The 17,438-nt window shown below is 50.5% G+C and overlaps 1 protein-coding gene across 1 annotated transcript in view; it reads left to right on the top strand.

The window, feature by feature from the left end:
* The window catches only part of LOC142907889 (uncharacterized), a 48,056-nt gene extending 33,978 nt beyond the window's left edge, over nucleotides 1-14,078 (top strand). Inside the window, exon 4 of the mRNA XM_076057791.1 lies at nucleotides 13,139-14,078. The gene's annotated coding sequence lies outside the window, so the exon portion shown is untranslated. The remainder of the gene's footprint in view (nucleotides 1-13,138) is intronic.
* The last annotated feature ends 3,360 nt before the right edge of the window (nucleotides 14,079-17,438 follow it).

The following is a 17,438-nucleotide window of genomic DNA, read 5'->3' as shown; positions in this document are numbered from 1 at the left end:
GTCACTCAGTCACTCACTCACTCAGTCACTCACTCAGTCACTCACTCAGTCACTCAGTCACTCACTCAGTCACTCACTCACTCACTCAGTCACTCACTCAGTCACTCAGTCAGTGTCTACCCCTACGTAGGACCTGGGTTCACCTCCTACCCCCTGCCTGGTCAGTCACTCAGTCACTCACTCAGTCACTCACTCAGTCACTCACTCAGTGTCTACCCCTACGTAGGGCCTGGGTTCACCTCCTATCCCCTGCCTGGTCAGTCACTCACTCAGTCACTCAGTCAGTGTCTACCCATACGTAGGGCCTGGGTTCACCTCCTACCCCCTGCCTGGTCAGTCACTCACTCAGTCACTCAGTCACTCACTCACTCAGTCAGTCACTCAGTCACTCACTCAGTCACTCAGTCAGTGTCTACCCCTACATTGCGCCTGGGTTCACCTCCTACCCCCTGCCTGGTCAGTCACTCACTCAGTCACTCAGTCACTCAGTCACTCAGTCAGTGTCTACCCCTACGTAGGGCCTGGGTTCACCTCCTACCCCCTGCCTGGTCAGTCACTCACTCAGTCACTCACTCAGTCACTCAGTCACTCACTCAGTCACTCAGTCACTCACTCAGTCACTCAGTCACTCACTCAGTCACTCACTCAGTGTCTACCCCTACGTAGGGCCTGGGTTCACCTCCTACCCCCTGCCTGGTCAGTCACTCACTCAGTCACTCACTCAGTCAGTGTCTACCCCTACGTAGGGCCTGGGTTCACCTCCTACCCCCTGCCTGGTCAGTCACTCAGTCACTCACTCAGTCAGTCACTCAGTCACTCACTCAGTCACTCAGTCACTCAGTCACTCACTCACATAGTCAGTGTCTACCCCTACATAGGGCCTGGGTTCACCTCCTACCCCCTGCCTGGTCAGTCACTCACTCAGTCACTCACTCAGTCACTCAGTCACTCACTCACTTAGTCACTCAGTCACTTAGTCACTCAGTCACTCACTCAGTCACTCACTCAGTCACTCACTCACTCAGTCAGTCAGTCACTCATTCAGTCACTCAGTCACTCACTTAGTCACTCAGTCACTCAGTCACTCAGTCACTTAGTCAGTCACTCAGTCAGTCACTCACTCAGTCACTCACTCAGTCACTCACTCAGTCACTCAGTCACTCACTCAGTCACTCAGTCACTCACTCAGTCACTCAGTCACTCACTCAGTCACTCAGTCACTCAGTCACTCACTCAGTCACTCACTCACATAGTCACTCACTCAGTCACTCAGTCACTCACTCAGTCGCTCAGTCACTCACTCACTCAGTCACTCACTCAGTCAGTCACTCAGTCACTCACTCAGTCACTCAGTCACTCACACAGTCACTCACTCAGTCACTCACTTAGTCACTCACTCTGTCACTCAGTCACTCAGTCACTCACTCAGTCACTCACACAGTCACTCACTCACTCAGTCACTCACTCAGTCACTCACTCACTCACTCAATCACTCAGTCACTCAGTCAGTGTCTACCCCTATATAGGGCCTGGGTTCACCTCCTACCCCCTGCCTGGTCAGTCACTCACTCAGTCACTCACTCAGTCACTCACTCAGTCACTCACTCAATCACTCACTCAGTCACTCACTCACTTAGTCTCTCAGTCACTCACTCAGTCACTCAGTCACTCACTCAGTCACTCACTCAGTCACTCACTCAGTCAGTGTCTACCCCTACATAGGGCCTGGGTTCACCTCCTACCCCCTGCCTGGTCAGTCACTCAGTCACTCACTCAGTCACTCACTCAGTCACTCAGTCACTCAGTCACTCACTCACATAGTCAGTGTCTACCCCTACGTAGGGCCTGGGTTCACCTCCTACCCCCTGCCTGGTCAGTCACTCACTCAGTCACTCACTCAGTCACTCAGTCACTCACTCAGTCACTCACTCAGTCACTCAGTCACTAACTCACTCAGTCAGTGTCTACCCATACATAGGGCCTGGGTTCACCTCCTACCCCCTGCCTGGTCAGTCACTCAGTCACTCACTCAGTCACTCACTCAGTCACTCAGTCAGTGTCTACCCCTACATAGGGCCTGGGTTCACCTCCTACCCCCTGCCTGGTCAGTCACTCAGTCACTCACTCAGTCACTCACTCAGTCACTCAGTCAGTGTCTACCCCTACATAGGGCCTGGGTTCACCTTCTACCCCCTGCCTGGTCAGTCACTCACTCAGTCACTCACTCAGTCACTCACTCAGTCACTCAGTCACTCACTCACATAGTCAGTGTCTACCCCTACGTAGGGCCTGGGTTCACCTCCTACCCCCTGCCTGGTCAGTCACTCACTCAGTCACTCACTCAGTCACTCAGTCACTCACTCAGTCACTCAGTCACTAACTCACTCAGTCAGTGTCTACCCATACATAGGGCCTGGGTTCACCTCCTACCCCCTGCCTGGTCAGTCACTCAGTCACTCACTCAGTCACTCACTCAGTCACTCAGTCAGTGTCTACCCCTACATAGGGCCTGGGTTCACCTCCTACCCCCTGCCTGGTCAGTCACTCAGTCACTCACTCAGTCACTCACTCAGTCACTCAGTCAGTGTCTACCCATACATAGGGCCTGGGTTCACCTCCTACCTCCTGCCTGGTCAGTCACTCAGTCACTCACTCAGTCACTCACTCAGTCACTCAGTCAGTGTCTACCCCTACATAGGGCCTGGGTTCACCTCTTACCCCCTGCCTGGTCAGTCACTCAGTCACTCACTCAGTCACTCACTCAGTCACTCAGTCAGTGTCTACCCCTACATAGGGCCTGGGTTCACCTCCTACCCCCTGCCTGGTCAGTCACTCACTCAGTCACTCACTCAGTCACTCAGTCAGTCACTCAGTCACTCACTCAGTCACTCACTCAGTCACTCACTCACTCAGTCAGTGTCTACCCCTACATAGGGCCTGGGTTCACCTCCTACCCCCTGCCTGGTCAGTCACTCACTCAGTCACTCAGTCACTCACTCAGTCACTCACTCACTCACTCAGTCACTCAGTCAGTGTCTACCCCTACATAGGGCCTGGGTTCACCTCCTACCCCCTGCCTGGTCAGTCACTCACTCAGTCACTCACTCAGTCACTCACTCACTCAGTCAGTGTCTACCCATACATAGGGCCTGGGTTCACCTCCTACCCCCTGCCTGGTCAGTCACTCACTCAGTCACTCACTCACTCACTCACTTAGTCACTCAGTCACTCAGTCACTCACTCAGTCAGTCACTCAGTCACTCACTCACTCACTCAGTCACTCAGTCACTAACTCACTCAGTCAGTGTCTACCCATACATAGGGCCTGGGTTCACCTCCTACCCCCTGCCTGGTCAGTCACTCACTCAGTCAGTCACTCAGTCACTCAGTCACTCAGTCACTCACTCACTCAGTCAGTGTCTACCCATACATAGGGCCTGGGTTCACCTCCTACCCCCTGCCTGGTCAGTCACTCACTCAGTCACTCACTCACTCAGTCACTTAGTCACTCAGTCACTCACTCAGTCACTCACTCACTCAGTCAGTGTCTACCCATACATAGGGCCTGGGTTCACCTCCTACCCCCTGCCTGGTCAGTCACTCACTCAATCACTCACTCACTCAGTCACTCACTCACTCACTCAGTCACTCAGTCACTCACTCACTTAGTCACTCAGTCACTTAGTCACTCAGTCACTCACTCAGTCACTCACTCAGTCACTCACTCACTCAGTCAGTCAGTCACTCATTCAGTCACTCAGTCACTCACTTAGTCACTCAGTCACTCAGTCACTCAGTCACTTAGTCACTCACTCACTCAGTCAGTCACTCAGTCAGTCACTCACTCAGTCACTCACTCAGTCACTCAGTCACTCACTCAGTCACTCAGTCACTCACTCAGTCACTCACTCAGTCAATCACTCAGTCACTCACTCAGTCACTCAGTCACTCACTCAGTCACTCACTCACATAGTCACTCACTCAGTCACTCAGTCACTCACTCAGTCGCTCAGTCACTCACTCACTCAGTCACTCACTCAGTCAGTCACTCAGTCACTCACTCAGTCACTCAGTCACTCACTCAGTCACTCAGTCACTCAGTCACTCACACAGTCACTCACTCAGTCACTCACTTAGTCACTCACTCTGTCACTCAGTCACTCAGTCACTCACTCAGTCACTCACACAGTCACTCACTCACTCAGTCACTCACTCAGTCACTCACTCACTCACTCAATCACTCAGTCACTCAGTCAGTGTCTACCCCTACATAGGGCCTGGGTTCACCTCCTACCCCCTGCCTGGTCAGTCACTCACTCAGTCACTCACTCAGTCACTCACTCAGTCACTCACTCAATCACTCACTCAGTCACTCACTCACTTAGTCTCTCAGTCACTCACTCAGTCACTCAGTTACTCAGTCACTCACTCAGTCACTCACTCAGTCACTCACTCAGTCAGTGTCTACCCCTACATAGGGCCTGGGTTCACCTCCTACCCCCTGCCTGGTCAGTCACTCAGTCACTCACTCAGTCACTCACTCAGTCACTCAGTCACTCAGTCACTCACTCACATAGTCAGTGTCTACCCCTACGTAGGGCCTGGGTTCACCTCCTACCCCCTGCCTGGTCAGTCACTCACTCAGTCACTCACTCAGTCACTCAGTCACTCACTCAGTCACTCACTCAGTCACTCAGTCACTAACTCACTCAGTCAGTGTCTACCCATACATAGGGCCTGGGTTCACCTCCTACCCCCTGCCTGGTCAGTCACTCAGTCACTCACTCAGTCACTCACTCAGTCACTCAGTCAGTGTCTACCCCTACATAGAGCCTGGGTTCACCTCCTACCCCCTGCCTGGTCAGTCACTCAGTCACTCACTCAGTCACTCACTCAGTCACTCAGTCAGTGTCTACCCCTACATAGGGCCTGGGTTCACCTCCTACCCCCTGCCTGGTCAGTCACTCACTCAGTCACTCACTCAGTCACTCACTCAGTCACTCAGTCACTCAGTCACTCACTCACATAGTCAGTGTCTACCCCTACGTAGGGCCTGGGTTCACCTCCTACCCCCTGCCTGGTCAGTCACTCACTCAGTCACTCACTCAGTCACTCAGTCACTCAGTCACTAACTCACTCAGTCAGTGTCTACCCATACATAGGGCCTGGGTTCACCTCCTACCCCCTGCCTGGTCAGTCACTCAGTCACTCACTCAGTCACTCACTCAGTCACTCAGTCAGTGTCTACCCCTACATAGGGCCTGGGTTCACCTCCTACCCCCTGCCTGGTCAGTCACTCAGTCACTCACTCAGTCACTCACTCAGTCACTCAGTCAGTGTCTACCCATACATAGGGCCTGGGTTCACCTCCTACCCCCTGCCTGGTCAGTCACTCAGTCACTCACTCAGTCACTCACTCAGTCACTCAGTCAGTGTCTACCCCTACATAGGGCCTGGGTTCACCTCCTACCCCCTGCCTGGTCAGTCACTCAGTCACTCACTCAGTCACTCACTCAGTCACTCAGTCAGTGTCTACCCCTACATAGGGCCTGGGTTCACCTCCTACCCCCTGCCTGGTCAGTCACTCACTCAGTCACTCACTCAGTCACTCAGTCAGTCACTCAGTCACTCACTCAGTCACTCACTCAGTCACTCACTCACTCAGTCAGTGTCTTCCCCTACATAGGGCCTGGGTTCACCTCCTACCCCCTGCCTGGTCAGTCACTCACTCAGTCACTCAGTCACTCACTCAGTCACTCACTCACTCACTCAGTCACTCAGTCAGTGTCTACCCCTACATAGGGCCTGGGTTCACCTCCTACCCCCTGCCTGGTCAGTCACTCACTCAGTCACTCACTCAGTCACTCACTCACTCAGTCAGTGTCTACCCATACATAGGGCCTGGGTTCACCTCCTACCCCCTGCCTGGTCAGTCACTCACTCAGTCACTCACTCACTCACTCACTTAGTCACTCAGTCACTCAGTCACTCACTCAGTCAGTCACTCAGTCACTCACTCACTCACTCAGTCACTCAGTCACTAACTCACTCAGTCAGTGTCTACCCATACATAGGGCCTGGGTTCACCTCTTACCCCCTGCCTGGTCAGTCACTCACTCAGTCAGTCACTCAGTCACTCAGTCACTCAGTCACTCACTCACTCAGTCAGTGTCTACCCATACATAGGGCCTGGGTTCACCTCCTACCCCCTGCCTGGTCAGTCACTCACTCAGTCACTCACTCACTCAGTCACTTAGTCACTCAGTCACTCACTCAGTCACTCACTCACTCAGTCAGTGTCTACCCATACATAGGGCCTGGGTTCACCTCCTACCCCCTGCCTGGTCAGTCACTCACTCAATCACTCACTCAGTCACTCACTCAGTCACTCAGTCACTCACTCAGTCACTCAGTCACTCAGTCACTCACTCAGTCACTCAGTCAGTGTCTACCCCTACATAGGGCCTGGGTTCACCTCCTACCCCCTGCCTGGTCAGTCACTCAGTCACTCACTCAGTCAGTCACTCAGTCAGTCACTTAGTCACTCAGTCACTCAGTCAGTCAGTCACTCACTCAGTCACTCACTCAGTCACTCACTCACTCAGTCAGTGTCTACCCCTACGTAGGGCCTGGGTTCACCTCCTACCCCCTGCCTGGTCAGTCACTCACTCAGTCACTCAGTCAGTCACTCAGTCACTCAGTCAGTCACTCAGTCACTCACTCACTCAGTCACTCAGTCACTCACTCAGTCACTCACTTAGTCACTTAGTCACTCAGTCACTCAGTCACTCACTCAGTCACTCACTCAGTCACTCAGTCACTCACTCACTCAGTCAGTGTCTACCCCTACGTAGGGCCTGGGTTCACCTCCTACCCCCTGCCTGGTCAGTCACTCACTCAGTCACTCAGTCACTCACTCAGTGACTCACTCAGTCACTCACTCACTCACTCAGTCACTCACTTACTCACCCAATCACTCAATCACCCACTCACTTACTCACTCACCCAATCACTCACTCGCTCACTCACTCACCCACTCGCTCACCCGCTCGCTCACCCACTCACTTACTCATTCACTCACTCACTCGCTCACTCACCCACTCACTCACCCACCCGCTCACTCAGCCACCCGCTCACCCACTCACTCGCTCACTCACCCACTCACTCACTCACTCAGTCACTCACTCAGTCACTCACTCAGTCACTCACTCAGTCACTCAGTCACTCACTCAGTCATTCAGTCGCTCAGTCACTCACTCAGTCACTCAGTCACTCACTCACATAGTCAGTGCCTACCCATACATAGGGCCTGGGTTCACCTCCTACCCCCTGCCTGGTCAGTCACTCACTCAGTCACTCACTCACTCAGTCACTCAGTCACTCACTCAGTCACTCAGTCACTAACTCACTCAGTCAGTGTCTACCCCTACGTAGGGCCTGGGTTCACCTCCTACCCCCTGCCTGGTCAGTCACTCACTCAGTCACTCACTCAGTCACTCACTCAGTCACTCAGTCACTCACTCAGTCACTCACTCACTCAGTCACTCACTCAGTCACTCACTCACTCAGTCAGTGTCTACCCCTACGTAGGGCCTGGGTTCACCTCCTACCCCCTGCCTGGTCAGTCACTCACTCAGTCACTCACTCAGTCACTCACTAAGTCAGTGTCTACCCCTACGTAGGGCCTGGGTTCACCTCCTACCCCCTGCCTGGTCAGTCACTCACTCAGTCACTCAGTCAGTCAGTCACTCAGTCACTCACTCAGTCACTCAGTCACTCACTCAGTCACTCAGTCACTCAGTCAGTCACTCAGTCACTCACTCAGTCACTCAGTCACTCACTCAGTCACTCACTCACTCAGTCAGTGTCTACCCCTACGTAGGGCCTGGGTTCACCTCCTACCCCCTGCCTGGTCAGTCACTCACTCAGTCACTCAGTCAGTCAGTCACTCAGTCACTCAGTCACTCACTCAGTCACTCAGTCACTCAGTCACTCACTCAGTCACTCAGTCACTCAGTCACTCAGTCAGTGTCTACCCCTACATAGGGCCTGGGTTCACCTCCTACCCCCTGCCTGGTCAGTCACTCAGTCACTCACTCAGTCACTCACTCAGTCACTCAGTCACTCACTCAGTCACTCACTCAGTCACTCAGTCACTCACTCAGTCAGTCACTCACTCAGTCACTCACTCAGTCACTCACTCAGTCACTCACTCAGTCACTCAGTCACTCACTCAGTCACTCACTCAGTCACTCACTCAGTCACTCAGTCACTTAGTCACTCAGTCACTCACTCAGTCACCCACTTAGTCACTCACTTAGTCACTCACTCAGTCACTCAGTCACTCAGTTACTCACTCAGTCACTCACTTAGTCACTCACTCAGTCACTCACTTAGTCACTCAGTCACTCACTCAGTCACTCACTCAGTCACTCAGTCACTCACTCAGTCAGTCACTCACTCAGTCACTCAGTCAGTCACTCACTCAGTCACTCACTCAGTCAGTCACTCACTCAGTCACTCACTCAGTCACTCAGTCACTCAGTCAGTCAGTCACTCACTCAGTCACTCAGTCACTCAGTCAGTCACTCACTCACTTAGTCACTCAGTCACTTAGTCACTCAGTCACTCACTCAGTCACTCACTCACTCACTCAGTCAATCAGTCAGTGTCTACCCCTACGTAGGGCCTGGGTTCACCTCCTACCCCCTGCCTGGTCAGTCACTCACTCAGTCACTCACTCAGTCACTCACTCAGTCACTCAGTCACTCACTCAGTCACTCACTCAGTCACTCAATCAGTCACTCAGTTACTCACTCAGTCACTCACTCACTCAGTCACTCACTCAGTCACTCAGTCAGTCACTCAGTCACTCAGTCAGTCACTCAGTCACTCACTCAGTCAGTCACTCACTCAATCACTCACTCAGTCACTCACTCAGTCACTCACTCAGTCACTCAGTCACTCACTCACTCAGTCACTCACTCAGTCACTCAGTCAGTCAGTCACTCAGTCACTCACTCAGTCACTCAGTCACTCACTCACTCAGTCAGTCAGTCACTCACTCAGTCACTCACTCAGTCACTCACTCAGTCAATCAGTCAGTCACTCACTCACTCAGTCACTCACTCACTCAGTCACTCACTCAGTCACTCAGTCACTCACTCAGTCACTCAGTCACTCACTCAGTCACTCACTCAGTCACTCAGTCACTCACTCAGTCACTCACTCAGTCACTCACTCAGTCACTCAGTCACGCACTCATATAGTCACTCAGTCACTCAGTCACTCACTCACTCAGTCATTCACTCAGTCACTCAGTCACTCACTCAGTCACTCAGTCGCTCACTTAGTCACTCACTCAGTCACTCACTTAGTCACTCACTTAGTCACTCAGTCACTCACTCATTCGCTCACTTAGTCACTCACTCAGTCACTCAGTCACTCACTTAGTCACTCACTCAGTCACTCACTTAGTCACTCACTCAGTCACTCACTCACATAGTCACTCACTCAGTCACTCAGTCAGTCACTTAGTCACTCACTCAGTCACTCACTTAGTCACTCATTCACTCACTCAGTCACGCACTTAGTCACTCACTCAGTCACTCACTCACTCACTCAGTCACTCACTCAGTCACTCACTTAGTCACTCACTCAGTCACTCACTTAGTCACTCACAGTCACTCACTTAGTCACTCACTTAGTCACTCAGTCACGCACTCACTTAGTCACTCAGTCACTCACTCATTCACTCACAGTCATTCACTCAGTCACTCACTCAGTCACTCACATAGTCACTCACTCAGTCACTCACAGTCACTCACTCAGTCACTCACTCAGTCAATCACAGTCACTCACTCAGTCACTCACTCGCTCACTCACTAAGTCACTCACATAGTCACTCACTCAGTCACTCACTTAGTTACTCACTCACATAGTCACTCACGTAGTCACTCACTCAGTCATTCACTCAGTCACTCACTCAGTCACTCACTCAGTCACTCACAGTCACTCACTCAGTCACTCACTCACTAAGTCACTCACTAAGTCACTCACATAGTCACTCACTCAGTCACTCACTCAGTCACTCACTCAGTCACTCACAGTCACTCACTCAGTCACTCACTCACTAAGTCACTAACTCAGTCACTCACATAGTCACTCAGTCACTCAGTCACTCACTCAGTCACTCACTCAGTCACTCACTCACTCAGTCACTCAGTCACTCACTCAGTCACTCGGTCAGTCACTCAGTCACTCACTCAGTCACTCACTTAGTCAGTCACTCACTCAGTCAGTGTCTACCCCTACATAGGGCCTGGGTTCACCTCCTACCCCCTGCCTGGTCAGTCACTCACTCAGTCACTCACTCACGCAGTCACTCACTCAGTCAGTCACTCACTCAGTCACTCAGTCATTCACTCAGTCACTCACTCAGTCACTCACTTAGTCAGTCACTTACATAGTCACTCACTCAGTCACTCACTCAGTCACTCACTCACATAGTCACTCACATAGTCACTCACTCAGTCACTCACAGTCACTCACTCACTCAGTCACTCACTCAGTCACTCACTCACTCAGTCACTCACTCAGTCACTCACTCACTCAGTCACTCACATAGTCACTCACTCAGTCACTCACTTTGTCACTCACTTAGTCACTCACGCAGTCACTCACAGTCACTCAGTCACTCACTCAGTCACTCACTCAGTCACTCACTTAGTCACTCAGTCACTCACTTAGTCACTCAGTCACTCACTCAGTCACTCACTCAGTCACTCACTCAGTCACGCACTTAGTCACTCACTCAGTCACTCAGTCACTCACTCACTCAGTCACTCACATAGTCACTCACTCAGTCACTCACTTAGTCACTCATTCACTCACTCAGTCACTCATAGTCACTCACTCACTCAGTCACTCACAGTCACTCACTCACATAGTCACTCACGTAGTCACTCAGTCATTCACTCAGTCGCTCAGTCACTCACTTAGTCACTCACTCAGTTACTCACTCAGTCACTCACTTAGTCACTCACTCAGTTACTCACTCAGTCACTCACTCAGTCACTCACTCAGTTACTCACTTATTCACTCAGTCACTCACTTAGTCACTCACTTAGTCACTCACTCAGTTACTCACTCAGTTACTCACTTATTCACTCAGTCACTCACTCAGTCACTCACTTAGTCACTCACTCAGTTACTCACTCAGTCACTCACTTAGTCACTCACTTAGTCACTCACTCAGTTACTCACTTAGTCACTCACAGTCACTCACTTAATCACTCACTTAGTCACTCAGTGACTCACTCAGTCACTCACTTAGTCACTCAGTCACTCACTCAGTCACTCACTTCGTCACTCAGTCACTCAGCCACTCACTCAGTCACTCACTTAGTCACTCACTCAGTCACTAACTCAGTCGCTCACTTAGTCACTCAGTCACTCACTCAGTCACTCACTCACATAGTCACTCACATATTCACTCACATAGTCACTCACTCACCCCACATGAGTGGTGTATTGAGTGAGTGGTGTAGTGAGTGAGTGGTGTAGTGAGTGGTGAGTGAGTGGTGTAGTGAGTGAGTGAGTGGTGTAGTGATTGAGTGGTGAGTGAGTGTTGTAGTGAGTGAGTGAGTGGTGTAGTGAGTGAGTGGTGAGTGAGTGTTGTAGTGAGTGAGTGAGTGGTGTAGTGAGTGAGTGGTGTAGTGAGTGAGTGGTGTAGTGAGTGAGTGAGTGGTGTAGTGAGTGAGTGAGTGGTGTAGTGAGTGGTGTAGTGAGTGAGTGGTGTAGTGAGTGAGTGAGTGGTGTAGTGAGTGAGTGGTGTAGTGAGTGAGTGAGTGGTGTAGTGAGTGGTGTAGTGAGTGAGTGGTGTAGTGAGTGAGTGAGTAGTGTAGTGAGTGAGTGGTGTAGTGAGTGGTGTAGTGAGTGGTGTAGTGAGTGAGTGGTGTAGTGATTGAGTGGTGTAGTGAGTGTTCTAAGTGAGTGGTGTAGTGAGTGAGTGGTTTAGTGAGTGAGTGAGTGGTGTAGTGAGTGAATGGTGTAGGGAGTGAGTGGTGTAGTGAGTGAGTGAATGGTGTAGTGAGTGAGTGGTGTAGTGAGTGATTGGTGGAGTGAGTGGTGTAGTGAGTGAGTGGTGTAGTGAGTGAGTGAGTGGTGTAGTGAGTGAGTGAGTGATGTAGTGAGTGAGTGGTGTAGTGAGTGAGTGTTCTAGTGAGTGAGTGAGTGGTGTAGTGAGTGATTGAGTGGTGTAGTGAGTGGTGTAGTGAGTGGTGTAGTGAGTGAATGAGTGGTGTAGTGAGTGAGTGAGTGGTGTAGTGAGTGAGTGAGTGGTGTAGTGAGTGTTCTAGTGAGTGAGTGGTGTAGTTAGTGGTGTAGTGAGTGAGTGAGTGTTCTAGTGAGTGAGTGAGTGTTCTAGTGAGTGAGTGGTGTAGTGAGCGGTGTAGTGAGTGAGTGGTGTAGTGAGTGAGTGGTGTAGTGAGTGAGTGGTGTAGTTAGTGAGTGAGTGAGTGGTGTAGTGAGTGAGTGGTGTAGTGAGTGGTGTAGTGAGTGTTCTAGTGAGTGAGTGTTCTAGTGAGTGAGTGGTGTAGTGAGTGAGTGGTGTAGTGAGTGAGTGAGTGGTGTATTGAGTGGTGTAGTGAGTGGTGTAGTGAGTGTTCTAGTGAGTGAGTGAGTGTTCTAGTGAGTGGTGTAGTGAGTGAGTGAGTGGTGTAGTGAGTGAGTGGTGTAGTGAGTGGTGTAGTGAGTGGTGTAGTGAGTGAGTGAGTGGTGAGTGAGTGGTGAGTGAGTGGTGGAGTGAGTGAGTGGTGTAGTGAGTGAGTGGTGAGTGGTGTAGTGAGTGAGTGGTGTAGTGAGTGAGTGAGTGGTGTAGTGAGTGAGTGGTGTAGTGAGTGGTGTAGTGAGTGGTGTAGTGAGTGAGTGGTGTAGTGAGTGTTCTAGTGAGTGAGTGTTCTAGTGAGTGGTGTAGTGAGTGGTGTAGTGAGTGAGTGAGTGGTGTAGTGAGTGAGTGGTGTAGTGAGTGAGTGGTGTAGTGAGTGGTGTAGTGAGTGTTCTAGTGAGTGTTCTAGTGAGTGTTCTAGTGGGTGAGTGTTCTAGTGAGTGACTCTGTGTCTCTCTCTCTGTTCCTCAGAATACTTTCAGATTTCTCAAGACGTGATATTCATTAACTGAGAAGAACACACAAAGGCAGAGAAGACCCGTGTAGCCTCTGCAGTGATGTAGGGGCAAGTGCTGTTCAATAGCTCCTAACACACAGACAAAGGTCCCCCGTGTAGCCTCTGCAGTGATGTAGGGGCAAGTGCTGTTGACTAGCCCCTAACACACAGACACAGACAAAGGTCCCCCGTGTAGCCTCTGCAGTGATGTAGGGGCAAGTGCTGTTCAATAGCCCCTAACACACAGACACACAGACAAAGGTCCCCCGTGTAGCCTCTGCAGTGATGTAGGGGCAAGTGCTGTTCAATAGCCCCTAACACACAGATACACAGACAAAGGTCCCCCGTGTAGCCTCTGCAGTGATGTAGGGGCAAGTGCTGTTCAATAGCCCCTAACACACAGACACACAGACAAAGGTCCCCCGTGTAGCCTCTGCAGTGATGTAGGGGCAAGTGCTGTTCAATAGCCCCTAACACACAGACACACAGACAAAGGTCCCCCGTGTAGCCTCTGCAGTGATGTAGGGGCAAGTGCTGTTCAATAGCCCCTAACACACAGACACACAGACAAAGGTCCCCCGTGTAGCCTCTGCAGTGATGTAGGGGCAAGTGCTGTTCAATAACCCCTAACACACAGACAAAGGTCCCCCGTGTAGCCTACATCGGCTGATGGGGCAAGTGCTGTTGACTAGCCCCTAACACACAGACACACAGACACAGACACCAACACATACACCCTGATGTGTGGATTAGTGGGGGGCTGTGTGTATTAGTGGGGGGCTGGGTGTGTGTGTTAGTGGGGGGCTGTGTGTGTGTAGTAGTGGGGGGCTGTGTATGTATTAGTGGGGGGCTGTGTGTGTATTACTGGGGGGCTGTGTGTATTAGTGGGAGGCTGTGTGTATTAGTGGGGGCTGTGTGTATTAGTGGGGGGCTGTGTGTGTGTATTAGTGGGGGGCTGTGTGTGTGTGTAATAGTGGGGGGCTGTGTGTATTAGTGGGGGGCTGTGTGTATTAGTGGGGGGCTGTGTGTTAGTGGGGGGCTGTGTATGTATTAGTGGGGGGCTGTGTGTGTTAGTGGGGGGCTGTGAGTGTATTAGTGGGGGGCTATGTGTGTATATTAGTGGGGGGCTGTGTATGTATTAGTGGGGGGCTGTGTGTGTATTAGTGGGGGACTGTGTGTGTATTAGTGGGGGGCTGTGTGTGTGTTAGTGGGGGGCTGTGTGTGTGTTAGTGGGGGGGCTATGTGTGTGTGTTAGTGGGGGGCTATGTGTGTGTATTAGTGGGGGGCTGTGTGTGTATTGGTGGGTGGAGTCGAACTTTAACCCTGCAGAGTTAGGGGAGGGGTTTCCAATCCGGATTGCGCAATCCCAGCAATCCGGATTGCACGTTCCCAGCAATCCGGATTGCACGTTCCCAGCAATCCGGATTGCGCGTTTTCAGCAATCCGGATTGCACGTTCCCAGCAATCCGGATTGCACCTTCCAGCAATCCGGATTGCATGTTCCAAGCAATCTGGATTGCGCGTTCCCAGCAATCCGGATTGCGCATTCCAGCAATCCGGATTGCACCTTCCAGCAATCCGGATTGCACCTTCCAGCAATCCGGATTGCATGTTCCAAGCAATCTGGATTGCGCGTTCCCAGCAATCCGGATTGCGCATTCCAGCAATCCGGATTGCACCTTCCAGCAATCCGGATTGCACCTTCCAGCAATCCGGATTGCGCGCAATCCGGATTGTGCGTTCCCAGCAATCCGGATTGCGCGTTTCCAGCAATCCGGATTGCATGTTCCAAGCAATCCGGATTGCGCATTCCAGCAATCCGGATTGCACCTTCCAGCAATCCGGATTGCACCTTCCAGCAATCCGGATTGCGCGCAATCCGGATTGTGCGTTCCCAGCAATCCGGATTGCGCGTTTCCAGCAATCCGGATTGCATGTTCCAAGCAATCTGGATTGCGCGTTTCCAGCAATCCGGATTGCGCGTTTTCAGCAATCCGGATTGCGCGTTTTCAGCAATCCGGATTGCATGTTCCAAGCAATCTGGATTGCGCGTTTTCAGCAATCCGGATTGCGCGGTTCCAGCAATCCGGATTGCGCATTCCAAGCAATCCGGATTGCGCGTTTTCAGCAATCTGGATTGCGCATTCCAGCAATCCGGATTGCGCATTCCAAGCAATCTGGATTGCGCGTTCCCAGCAATCTGGATTGCGCATTCCAGCAATCCGGATTGCGCGTTCTCAGCAATCTGGATTGTGCACTCATCCCGGCTCCAGGAATCCAGATCGATTGATCAATCTCTTATTCAGTGATCAATATTCCAGATAGAGTCTCAGATCGCCTGATCAATCTCCTATTAGTGATCAATATTCCAGATAGAGTCTCAGATCGCCTGATCAATCTCCTATTCAGTGATCAATATTCCAGATAGAGTCTCAGATCGCCTGATCAATCTCCTATTCAGTGATCAATATTCCAGATAGTCTCAGATCGCCTGATCAATCTCCTATTCAGTGATCAATATTCCAGATAGAATATCAATATCGCCTGATCAATATCTTATTCGCTGAGCAATATTCCAGACGGAATCTCCGATCCCTGATCAATATCCCAGATGAAATATCAGTTGTACTATTCACTGATCAATATGCCGAGATCAAATCGACGATCGACTGTTCACTGAGCAATATTCCAGATCGAATCTCATATTCCCTGATCAACATTCCAGATCAAATATCAGATTCTACTATTCGCTGATCAATGTTCCACATCGAATCTCAGATCCCCAGACCGATCTCATAATTAATTATCAATTGGCCTGATCAAATACTACTACTGTTCACCAATCAATATTCCAGATCGATATCTCAGATCTACTATGGACTGATCAATATTACAGATGCAATCTCAGATCTACTATTCACTATTAACATCTCAGATCAAATCACAAAAAAATATACTATTCACTTATCAACATTCCTGATCAAATCTCAGGTCTACTTTCCACTGATCAATATTCCAGATCGATATCTCAGATCTACTATGGACTGATCAATATTACAGATTCAATCTCAGATCTACTATTCACTATTAACATCTCAGATCAAATCACAAAAAAATATACTATTCACTTATCAATATTCCTGATCAAATCTCAGGACTACTTTCCACTGATCAATATTCCAGATCGAATCTCAGAGCCCCTAATCGATCCAATATTCACGGATCAATATTCCGGATCAGATCCCGTATTCTTCTTTTCACTGATCAATATTACAGATGGAATCTCAGATCCCAAGATCGATCCCACTATTCACTGATCAATACTCCAGATCAAATCTCAGATCTAAAAATCACCGATCAATATCCCAGATCAAATATCATATTCCACTATTCCCTGATCAATATTCCAGATCGGATCAATTCACTTCCACCAGGATTTGGGTTGGGTGGGGGGGTGTAATGTGATACTGATTACGATTGTGATGACGCTGCTGCTGATGATGATGATGCTGTTGCTACTGATGCTGATGATGCTGCTGATGATAATGATGCTGGTGATGATGGTGATGATGGTGATGGTGATGATGGTGGTGATGCTGGTGATGATGGTGATGATGATGGTGATGATGATGGTGATGATGATGCTGCTGATGATGATGATGCTGATGATGATGATGCTGATGACGGTGCTAATGCTACTGATGATGTTGCTGATGATGATGCTAGTGACATTGCTGCTGATGCTGTTGCTGATGATGCTGCTGCTGATGATGATGATGTTGATGTAGCTGTAGTAGGGCTGGCGAGGCTGATGCCTTCTTTATTTGCTAACTGAAGGAGCTCAAATAATCTTGATTCCTACAGCAATAATCACACGGACAAAGATCCCCCAGGTAGCCTTGAGCAGGGCTGCAGGGGCAAGTGCTGTGACAGACACACATCACACACACCACACACACCACACAGACACTCACTCAATCAGCTATTCATTCACTCACTCATTCACTCACTCACACACTCACTCACTTACTCACACACTCATTCACTCACGCACTCATTCACTCACTAACTCATTCAATCACTAATTCACTCAATCATTCACTCACTCATTCACTCACCCATTTATTGATTCATTCACTCACTGCTGTAATTAGTAGCGAGTAGCAGCACCTACACACACAGACAAAGCTCCCCCAGGTAGCCTCTAGCAGGGCTGTAGGGGCAAGTGGTGTTAGTAGTGAGTAGCAGCACCTACACACACACAGACAAAGATCC

The sequence above is a fragment of the Petromyzon marinus genome, chromosome 84 (assembly GCF_048934315.1).
Source record: "Petromyzon marinus isolate PM22_M1 ecotype Great Lakes invasive population chromosome 84, UKy_Petmar_22M1.pri1.0, whole genome shotgun sequence".
In the NCBI taxonomy this organism is placed as follows: Eukaryota; Metazoa; Chordata; class Hyperoartia; order Petromyzontiformes; family Petromyzontidae; genus Petromyzon; species Petromyzon marinus.
Note: the sequence above shows the minus strand (reverse complement) of the source record. Positions and strands in the feature narration are given on the sequence as shown.